Here is a 10,710-nt window from a genome sequence, read left to right as displayed (position 1 = left end):
TGTTATCCGTCAGGTTTTTTAAGCATTGCCTATCCTTATAAGTTAAATTATTATTAAGTGGTCTGTCTTTTTTATACGCTGATAAAATATCTTTCTGGACCGCCTCTATGTATTTTATGACATTAACATTTTGTTTATTTAACGGCGGAATCCAATAGGATTTGTGTTTATATAAAGGCTCTTGATAAGGAGCTCCTTTGAAAAAAACTTTACAGTGCAATTGCCGTGCAAATTCATTTAAACCTTTGTGCAAGTCCAAATCATCACTATTGTTGCGAGGAGTGGGGCAAAACTTTAATCCTTTCTTGAGAACTATCTCTTTGTGTTTAGAAATTACATAGGAAGAATAATTGAATATTTCGGACTTTTCTCCACCCAAATCTGTAGAATGTTCTGAGTTACATGGATTAGTATGCTGTGTTCTATTAAGTAGGCGTGAAAAGAAGTTTTTCCATTTTTCTATTAGGGGCGAGAAAAAATCCAAGAGTACATTATCTCTAAGTGCCTTACGTCGTTTAGTATTATTTACTTCTCGCTCCTTTTTATGTATGTAATGCTGCAATTCTTTTAATATTATTAAAGGTAAACCAGGGGAAGTTTTTAAAATAATATCGATCTGAGACTCTAAAGCACGAATATTTTCCATTGACTGCTGTATTGTAATGTCCAGTAAAGACATTCTAAAATTAAAAATAGCGCTATCCCATGTCTGTACATTTACATGGGATAACTGTATGGTTGGAGCTGTATATGTGTTATAAAAACCGCACGGAATCTTTTTTTTGTGTGCGGCAGTTTTGCAAAAAACGTTTATGGGATTCAAATCGAATTAATTTATCGAAACCAACGCGAAGATTAAAAAAGGGTTGGAGAAAAGCCTGTGGGAGTCAATGTGAATCCGACGAACGTCGGCGTTTACATTGAGGAGCGCGTCGAAAACGACCCGCTAAGGGATTTCTATTACGTGCGGAGCCATCCCTCACACTTTGCCGTGAAAGCTGCGGGAATGACTCCGGCAACGATAATAGAACAGAATCTGAAGGCGTGCCGAAAGAAGGAGGAACAACCCCTGAAACCTGCCCACTATGTACCCTCCTCCCTCGGGCAACATCTACAAATTCAGGGGACCTAGGTGTAAAGGGACACTTGCACAGCAAGTGAGTAACTAAAAAATCTTTGAAATGGTTGGCCAATTCAGCTATACCCTCCCTACTTAGGTGTAACCCATCGAAAGACAAAAAACGATGAGGGGTCTCAAAAAAAGAACGGTGATTTAAGAATACTACATTTTCGTAAATAAAAGAGAACTCCCTCAGAAAAAAGTTTAATTCAAAGATTTTTTCGTTAATCCATCGTATGTAGCCTGGTCCACGGGGCCTAAAATTATCCTCCAACCGGGGAGGAACGCTAGAGATAATTATAGTCACGTCCGGTCGTTTTTGCCGAATGTGTAAAATAAGATTATTAAATAAAATGGCGCACTGGAAAGGCGGTAAACGGCAAATATCATTTGACCCGATTTGTAAAAAAATGGAATTGACGTGACGGGGGAGACTGTCTATGATAGAAAAAAAATCCGAAATTACACCACCAGATTTCGAAACAACCGTCGGGCCACTACCGTTAAAAATAACAAGAGTGTGCAAATACTTAATGATGGAGGTCCCCACGATGGCAACGGTCTCCAGGCCTAGGAGGGCAGGGGCACGTCCCGAGGCCATGATCAACGGAACAGCACCTGGGAACAAAAGACGGCACTCGAGAGAAATATGCTCAACACAATAATAGCCCTTAAAGGAGTTAGCCGAGGAGGTTGCCAAAAAAGAGATCAGTGAAACGTTTCGGGCCTGGTAGGCTCTTCGTCAGTCAAGTGAGAAGACTTCGTTTTCCTTTTCTTTCATTCAAAAAAAAAACGGCCGGAAAAAAGAAGTTAATTGGAAAAATGCTTACCGTTTAGCGGGTGCCTACTCAACTAAATTCTCGCTTAAAAGTTTAATATATCTCGATACCAATGCAATAAATACTATGGAAATAATTAAATATAATATTATTACTGCCATTCTTATCATAAAACCAGTTTTTGGACGTTTCTTCTTATTGTTGAGTATTTTCAGCGAGCGCGAGTACCAGGGGTTAGAAGTTCGGGAACTTATGGTGGTGCTTGGGACATGTATTTCGACAAGTTCTAATAATTCGTTCCTAAGTTTACACCAGTTTTCGTTCACATCCTTACTATCAAATATATCTAGGAAGTCTGAGAAGTAATTTGAGAGGGCCATGTTAAACTGCTCATAATTTCTTTTGTTATATAGCCTTATCGTTTTAACAATATACGTTCAGGTACTTCAAATGCTAGGTCACAGTGTACTGACTTGTGATCACTTGTGCCTTTGGATCCAGACAGCGACGAGATACTCTCAGGTTGATTCGTTAATACCAAGTATAATATATTTGAGCACATATCATTTACACGCGTTGGAAAACAAACCATCTGGGACAGATTGAAATCTAAACAAAGTTAAACAAACTCACGACAGTCAGTGGTACCATGAACACAATCTTGACCAGGCGAATTCCATTTAATATGGGGGAATCAAAATCACCCAATAAAAGAACAGGATGGTCAGGAAGTTGCACGCTTAAAGCGGACAGCTCGTCATGCAAAGAAGGCACAAAAATAAATGACGCATCGGGTGGCCTCTAACAGGCACCTTCCTATCGCTCACGGGTGTACGCTTGTTTCGTCTTTGGTGTGTGGATAGCGAAATACCGGTACACCAGAAACGTCTCTGTAAAGCTACCCGTCACCAGTGAATTTAGATTGGCTCACCGAGAACAAATGCTGGTCATACGGGTAGCTTGACGCTACTTTCCCGGGACCAAGTGACTTTAGCTATAGCAAAAAAAAAAAAAAAAAATTAGAGGGAATTAACGCTTCGCCGAGTCGCGTGAGAAGGTTGCGTTAACTGCCCGTGCCGCAAAGCACAGAAGCTCGGCCGCTGTTTAGAGCGATGAGCGAAGATTGTGGAATCACGGCTGCCTGAGCGGCGTCTATCGCCGTTTCACTCAGAAATGAGCGCGTCGCGTTGAAGCGAGCAAACGAGCAAGCCAGCAGATAAGAAAGGACGCGCGTGCGTGTTGCGCGGTTCTCGATGCTGTCATCTGTGTGGTGTTACTTCCGTGAACAAGTTTTCGTGACATCGACCTCCCAGCTTTGCACGCCCTTCCAAGCGCAAAAAAAAACAAAAACAAAGAAACTCAATTCCACGTAAAAACAAAACAAAAAAAAATGAAAACGGTTTACAATTCCCCGCAACGCCGGTTAGAGCGCAGCTCTTGAGGAGGAGGATGGAAGCGTACTGAGAGATAGGTGACTCCTTGAGGTCCCGTGACCTCAGGGGGAGGGGGGTCGTATGACGTAAGGGGGTCACGTGACCTCAGGGGGTCATGTGACCTTAGGAGAATCACGTGACCTCAGGCGGTCACGTGACCTCAGGGGGTGGGGAGTCGCGTGACCTTAGGGGGGTCCCGTGACGTCAGGGGAGGTAACATGAACTCAGGGGTGTCACGTCACCTCAGGCGGTCACGTGACCTCAGGGGCTCACATGACTTCAGGGGGTCACGTGACCTCAGGCGGTCACGTGACCTCACGGAGTCACGTGACCTGGGGGTCACGTGACATCGGGGGGGGTCACGTGGCCTTGGGGGGGTACGTGACCTCGCGGTTACGCCGACGGCGACGGCGACGCCGCTCAAGCCGGAAACGGGCCCCTAAGAGCTGCGCTCAAAAAGAAGCTCGAGGTACACCTAAGCATTCCTTATGAGTTGTGAATGCGAAAGCATGCAAGCCGCTCGTCTGCTCCCGTTGTCGTCTGCTCGTCCGCTCCCTTTGTCGTCTGCTGCGTAGCGCGCGCGCGCATCGGGATCACGGAAGCTATGGCGCAGCGGCCAATGAGAGCCCCGTCGACGCGCACCAGCCAATGGACCCGAATTCGAATCGCTCCTTTTGGGGTCGCGGGATCGCGGAAACTGTCGTTTTTGCTCTTCAAACTGATGACGTCAGCTCGCTCCACGAGACCCCCAGTTAATGCTTTCGCATTAAAAAACCCGAGGGCAACACACACATGGAGGTGTGTTCATTGAGCGCATTTTAGAGCGCTGCTCTTAGGGGCCCGTTCCCGGCTTGAGCGGCGTCGGCGTCGGCGTCGGCGTAACCAAGGTCACCCCAACGTCACGCGACCCCCCAAGGTCACGCCAAGGTCACGTGACCCCTCCCCCCGAGGTCACGTGACCCCCCCCCCCCCCGAAGTCACGTGACACCCCCCCCCCCCGAAGTCACGTGACACCCCCCCCCCCCCGAGGTCACGTGACCTCCCCGAAGACGTCATCGTCACTGATGACGTCACCGGCATCCGCATCGTCATCGTCATCATCACTGATGACACCATCAGTGACGTCACTGATGACGTCACCGGCATCCGCATCGTCATCGTCATCATCGCGGATGACGTCATCAGTGACGTCACTGATGACGTCACCGACATCCGCATCGTCATCGTCATCATCGCTGATGACGTCATCGGAGTCCGCATCGTCATCGTCACTGATGATGTCATCAGTGACGTCACTGATGACATCATCGTCACGTGACCCCCAAGGTCACGTGACCCACCCCCAGGTCACTTCACCCCCCCCAGTACCCTTCCCTCCTCCTCAAGAGCTGCACTCTAATTCGGTGTTACAGGGAGTTGTAAACGGCTTTCACTTTTAGAGCGCAGCTCTTACCGCTCATTCACACTGGAAGCGGATCCGCGTTTGCAAAGCGGTTCCGAACGCGGTTGTATAAAGATTCAGAGCAATTGCACGCGCACTCCATGACATCAAGTGCGCGTGCAATTGTACTGGATATTTATACAACCGCGTTCGCAACCGCTTTGCGAATGCGGATCCGCTTCCAGTGTGAATGAGCGGTTAGGGGCCCGTTCCCGGCTTGAGCGGCCTCGGCGTCGCCGTCGCCGTCGGCGTAACCAAGGTCATCCCAAGGTCACTTGACCCCCAAGGTCACGTGACCCCAAGGTCACCCCAAGGCCACGTGACCCCTCCCCAAGGGTCATCGGGGGCCACGTGACTCCCCAAGGTCACCCCAAGGTCACGTGACCCCCAAGGTCAGGTGGCTCCCCAAGTCACGTGACCCCGGGGTCACGTGACCCCCGATGACGTCATCAGTGACGTCACTGATAACGTCACTGGCATCCGCATCGTCATCGTCATCATCACTGATGACGTCACCGGCATCCGCATCGTCATTGTCATCATCACCGATGACGTCATCAGTGACGTCACTGATGACGTCACCGGCATCCGCATCGTCATCGTCATCATCACTGATGACGTCACCGGCATCCGCATCGTCATCGTCATCATCGTTGATGACGTCATCAGTGACGTCACTGATGACGTCACCGGCATCCGCATCGTCATCGTCATCATCGCTGATGACATCAGTGACGTCACTGATGACGTCACCGGCATCCGCATCGTCACCGTCATCATCGCTGATGACGTCATCAGTGACGTCACTGATGACGTCACCGGCATCCGCATCGTCATCATCACTGATGACGTCACCGGCATCCGCATCGTCATTGTCATCATCACTGATGACGTCATCGGTATCCACATCGTCATCGTTACTGATGACGTCATCGGCATCGTCATCGTCACGTGACCTCCCTAGGTCACGTGACCTCCCTAGGTCACGTGACCCCCACCCAAGGTCACTTGACCCCCCCCCCCAGTACCCTTCCCTCCTCCTCCTCAAGAGCTGCGCTCTAATTCGGCGTTACAGGGAGTTGTAAACGGCTTTCACTTTTTTAGAGCGCAGCTCTTAGGGGCCCGTTCCCGGCTTGAGCGGCGTCAGCGTCGGCGTAACCAAGGTCACCCAAGGTCACGTGACCCACCAAGGTCATCCCAAGGTCACGTGACCCCCTTTCCCCGAGGTCACGTGACCCCCTCCCCGAAGTCACGTTACACCCCCCGAGGTCACGTGACCCCCGCCGAGGTCACGTGGCCTCTCCGATGACGTCATCGTCACTGATGACGTCACCGGCATCCGCATCGTCATCATCATCATCACTGATGACGTCACCGGCATCCTCATCGTTATCGTCATCATCACTGATGACGTCCCCGGCATCCGCATCGTCATCGCCGTCATCACTGATGACGTCATCAGTGACGTCACTGATGACGTCACCGGCATCCGCATCGTCGTCATCACGGATGACGTCATCAGTGACATCACTGATGGCATCATCGGCATCGTCACGTGACCCCCCAAGGTCACGTGACCCCCCCAGGTCACTTGACCCCCCCAGTACCCTTCCCTCCTCCTCCTCAAGAGCTGCGCTTTCACTTTCACTTTTTAGAGCGCAGCTCTTAGGGGCCCGTTCCCGGCTTGAGCGGCGTCGGCGTCGCCGTCGGCGTAACCAAGGTCACCCCAAGGTCACGCGACCCCCCAAGGGCACCCCAAGGTCACGTGGCCCCAAGGTCACGTGACCCCTCCCCCAGGGTCACGTGACCCCCGAAGTCACGTGACCACTCCCCAGGGTCACGTGACCTCTCCGATGACGTCATCGATGACGTCATCGATGACGTCACCGGCATCCACATCGTCATCATCACTGATGACATCATGAGTGACGTCACTGATGACCTCACCGGCATCCGCATCGTCATCGTCATCACTGATGACGTCATCAGTTACGTCACTGATGATGTCACCGGCATCCGCATCGTCATCGTCATCATCACGGATTACGTCATCGGAGTCCGCATCGTCATCGTCACTAATGACGTCATTAGTGACGTCACTGATGACCTCACCGGCATCCGCATCGTCATTGTCATCATCACTGATGACGTCACTGATGACATCATCGGCATCGTCACGTGACCCCCCAAGGTCACGTGACCCCCCTCCCCACGTCACTTCACCCCCCAGTACCCTTCCGTCCTCCTCCTCAAGAGCTGCGCTCTAATTCGGTGTTACTTGGGAGTGGTAAACGGCTTTCACTTTTTTGTTCCCAAGCTTGGGATTTTCAAGAGGATGAAATTTTACCAGCTCGCCTGCATGTTCTCTGTTATTTCAGTCTAAATTTTCATAACAATTTCTGCTAGACCTTACATATCATTTTTCTTATTATTCTTTCACTGTGTAACATTCCGTCCCTTTCTCTGGCTGTGTTCATATGGATGCGACAGTATAGTGTATCGAATTGAGTTAGCGTATGAAATCCACTTTTACCACGGCGTTTACATTGATTCGCATCGACCGTAGGTGACACCTCGTGTCGAATGAGTACAACGCACGTGACCTGACGGCAGTTCCCGGTTTGCCGAGCCGGAGATAGCGACGACGTGGCACGAGCAGGGTGGTGAGCGAAGTTTGAAAGCCATTACGGTCTTGCGTCCCTCGCTTTCAGGCCCCGAGTCGATTAGAGATGCCGCGAACTTTTCCAAACCTGAGGTTTGAACAGTTCGCTAAGTTTCGAAACATCGCACCTAAAACATTAAAATCGACGATTTTCGAACTAGCGAATTTTGGGCGCTGAGAAATTCAATTCCGAACTTCTAATTTTTCACGCTATGAAATTTGACGTTTTCGAACTTACTATGCCAAGAAATTTGACGACTTTCGACCTTTCGAACCTGCTGAGCTCGAAGTTCGACGACCTTTGACCTTCTGAACAAAAGTTCGAAAAAGGTCGAACCAGCTTCACCCCCATGGGTTTTTGGCAACAAGTATAAATCACACAAGATGCCAATGTGTGAGTAGAGTTGAAATTGCACTCAGAGTCTTATTCTTAGCTGATCGGGCCACAAACGACGCGCTTGTAAAGCGCTGAATGATTGCTTTGGGGGCGGCCTCGGCCTCGTACCTCACACCTTTCTCTTTCGACTTCCGAGCAGAACCTTTTTCGCACGCAACTCCGTAGGTTGCCCCGAGGTAACCTGTAGGCCAACAGGTCCCTGATCTGCAGGCTTGAAATTCAACCAAAGCGCTTCGTTGGGAGCCGCCTTCATAGCATTAGTTGCTTTTGAACGCAAGTTCCTCGATTTCCACGCGTCAAGGAAAGGTGCGCGCGGAGAGCGACGCCGATGCGCTACAGCGAACGCTGAATCTGCGCTTACTTCATTCTCATTAATAACCGGCTGCATTTTAGAGCGGCCAATATCGCCGTTCGTCGAAGAAGAACAGTTCCAGACAGCGGCAATACGGTTAGCCCGATAAAAACCGGTCGTGACCTGATCAGCTGTATGTAGTATTAGGCCGGGTGGTCCCCTAATTTACTCATGGTTGTGTTTTCCTCAACCTTGACTTATGTCAGGAGCTGTGCCTGTGTTCAGTGTTTTTTTTCCATTCCACGGGTCATCCCGCCAGAAATGAACGCCCAGAGCAACTAAAGATTTTCGGGAAGCCTGGTTGCCTCCATGTGAATGTGTTGTCCTGCATACTTTGTTGACTCGTGCCAGCATTGCATTTAGGCGACGTTTGATCGAATTGCTACGAGTTCGCAAATAAGTAGGAAGTACGTTCACCTGACTGCCTCAGGGCTTTTCGATAAACCATTTAACCAGATCAACGCTTGTTTCATAAGTTACGACAAATAACGAGTAGTACTGGTATAGTGCCGTCAATACCACAGCACTGAGAAGGAAGGAGTATTTTCACGGAGTAATAGAAATGGGCAACGTTTTCAGTAAAATTTGTAGCACATTGCGCGAATTTTTTTTAGATGAACTCATGAAAATTTGGTTTCAAACTGCGGAATTCGATTTTCATCCGTGAAATTCAGAGTTTAAACTTAAAATCGAAAAATCGATCTTTTCGAACTTGCACCTCAAAAAAATTCGAAATAATCGATTTATCGAACTTGAATCCTAAGTGAATTCGAAATGTACGAATTTTTCGAACTATTCATTAAAATTTCGAAATCTTCGAACTCGACTTTCAAAAACCTTAACGTTTTCGAATTTTTCAATTTCGAACCTCAGCGGGATTCTAAAACTGCGAACTTTTCAAATTCGAACCTCACCGATGTTCGAACATTTCGAACCTTTCGAACTAGAACTTCGAGAGGTTCGCGGCATCCCTAGAGTCGATTAGCTAGAGCTTACATAGAGATCTCAATTCGGCTTAAAAATCTCAAACCACCCCTTTTAAACGCATCGGATCGGACTCAATTCGATACGCTTGGCTAGCGAATCGAAGCGTTTAAATGGCACGATTCGATATTCAACTCGATTCGATGCGCTAACGTCGCATCCGAACGCAGTCTCGGTTTAATACTTCTAGCGCGGGCTGCAACAAGTCGGATGTTTGTGCCAGTAACTTGCTTCTGTTTGAAAAAGGTTGAATTGTACAGTTACAATCAAACTTAACTGGAACGCACTACCGCGCGTCTTTTTCCGCGGGCGCTATCCTGGCGGCATCCGGTGGTACTAATTGGTTTTGATTACGTGGCGGCGGGCCCATCTCAGAAGGCGGAAAAGAGCGGTCGTTTCTCAGATGTAGTTGTTGTCGTTTTTTTTTTTTTACTCGTGTTTTTATTTTTTATTTTGCATTACGCACCTAATTTTTGGACACAAAAGAAAAAAATATAAAATCAAACCGTCTTGATGACTGAGTATTAATGATACAGCTTGTTTTAACGTTACGTGATGCGATACCCGCCCGAACTCGGAATCTACCGTGCTCTCCCCCAACGCGGGCGACCAAAATGACCAAACGACTACGAAAAAAAAAAAAAAAAAAAAAGAAAAGCGGAATTAACGTGCGTTTATGCGCTCCATACACATTCCCGGTCGTATTGCTTACTGAGTTCTGTCGCCTACAGGGCCACTCGATATATGCCTCTGTGTTACACCAACGCCAAAAAGTACGCTAATAATTAATCGCCCGCATGCAAGCTAGTGGGAAAAGTCGCGGACTCTGTTCATCAACATGTCGGAACATGTCACCAAAGGTAAAAAGGTGTTTCGTACAACCGCCTTATTCGCCAATGCGTATCGCTCCGCGCTTGACCACACGTTCTGTGGCCACTGCGTTTGGTCAAGCGCCGTGCAGACAGCAGCGCCAGCGCAGCAGCATGACGCCAGGGTCTGGAGTTGGTCTGTAGTCTCTGATGAGCAGCGGGCGATGGTGATCTCTGCTCTTCGCTTGTAGCCCACGTGCAAGGAGGACGGAGAGGCCCGACATGGAAGCGATCCAGCAGAAGACGGGCTGCGACCAGGTTGATACCACTCTTTTGCATCCTTTCGACAGTGAAGGGAAAGCCTTGGTAAGCGCCTTCACAAAACGTGCTATTCACGTTCGTGTTCATTTCCCCAGTCCTTAGGGATATTTCTAGCAAATGTCCATTCGGGCTTGCGCTATACGGAGCACGAATCTAATCAGCGTAAAGCTACCTTTAGCTATAATGTCGCTTAGCTAAAGGTACCTTTCGTAAAGGGCGTTTGCGATCGGTATCACACGGTGAAAAACAATTCCGAGGACACCTAAGCACTTCCTTTGAGCTGTGAATACGAAAGCATGAATGGTCGTTCTTCCACACCCTTAGTTAGTCTGTGGCGTACTGGCGTGGACGGCCATGTTTCGCTACTGCTGAGGTAGCGACAGCGGCCAAGCGCGCGCTCTCATGAAGTGGC

General features: G+C 48.9%; 1 pseudogene; it reads left to right on the top strand.

The window, feature by feature from the left end:
• Positions 1-10,151: 10,151 nt before the first annotated feature.
• The window catches only part of LOC120839570, a 192,526-nt pseudogene continuing 191,967 nt past the window's right edge, over positions 10,152-10,710 (top strand).

Source organism: Ixodes scapularis, unplaced genomic scaffold, assembly GCF_016920785.2.
Source record: "Ixodes scapularis isolate PalLabHiFi unplaced genomic scaffold, ASM1692078v2 PGA_scaffold5__190_contigs__length_132052651, whole genome shotgun sequence".
NCBI lineage: Eukaryota > Metazoa > Arthropoda > Arachnida > Ixodida > Ixodidae > Ixodes > Ixodes scapularis.
Note: the sequence above shows the minus strand (reverse complement) of the source record. Positions and strands in the feature narration are given on the sequence as shown.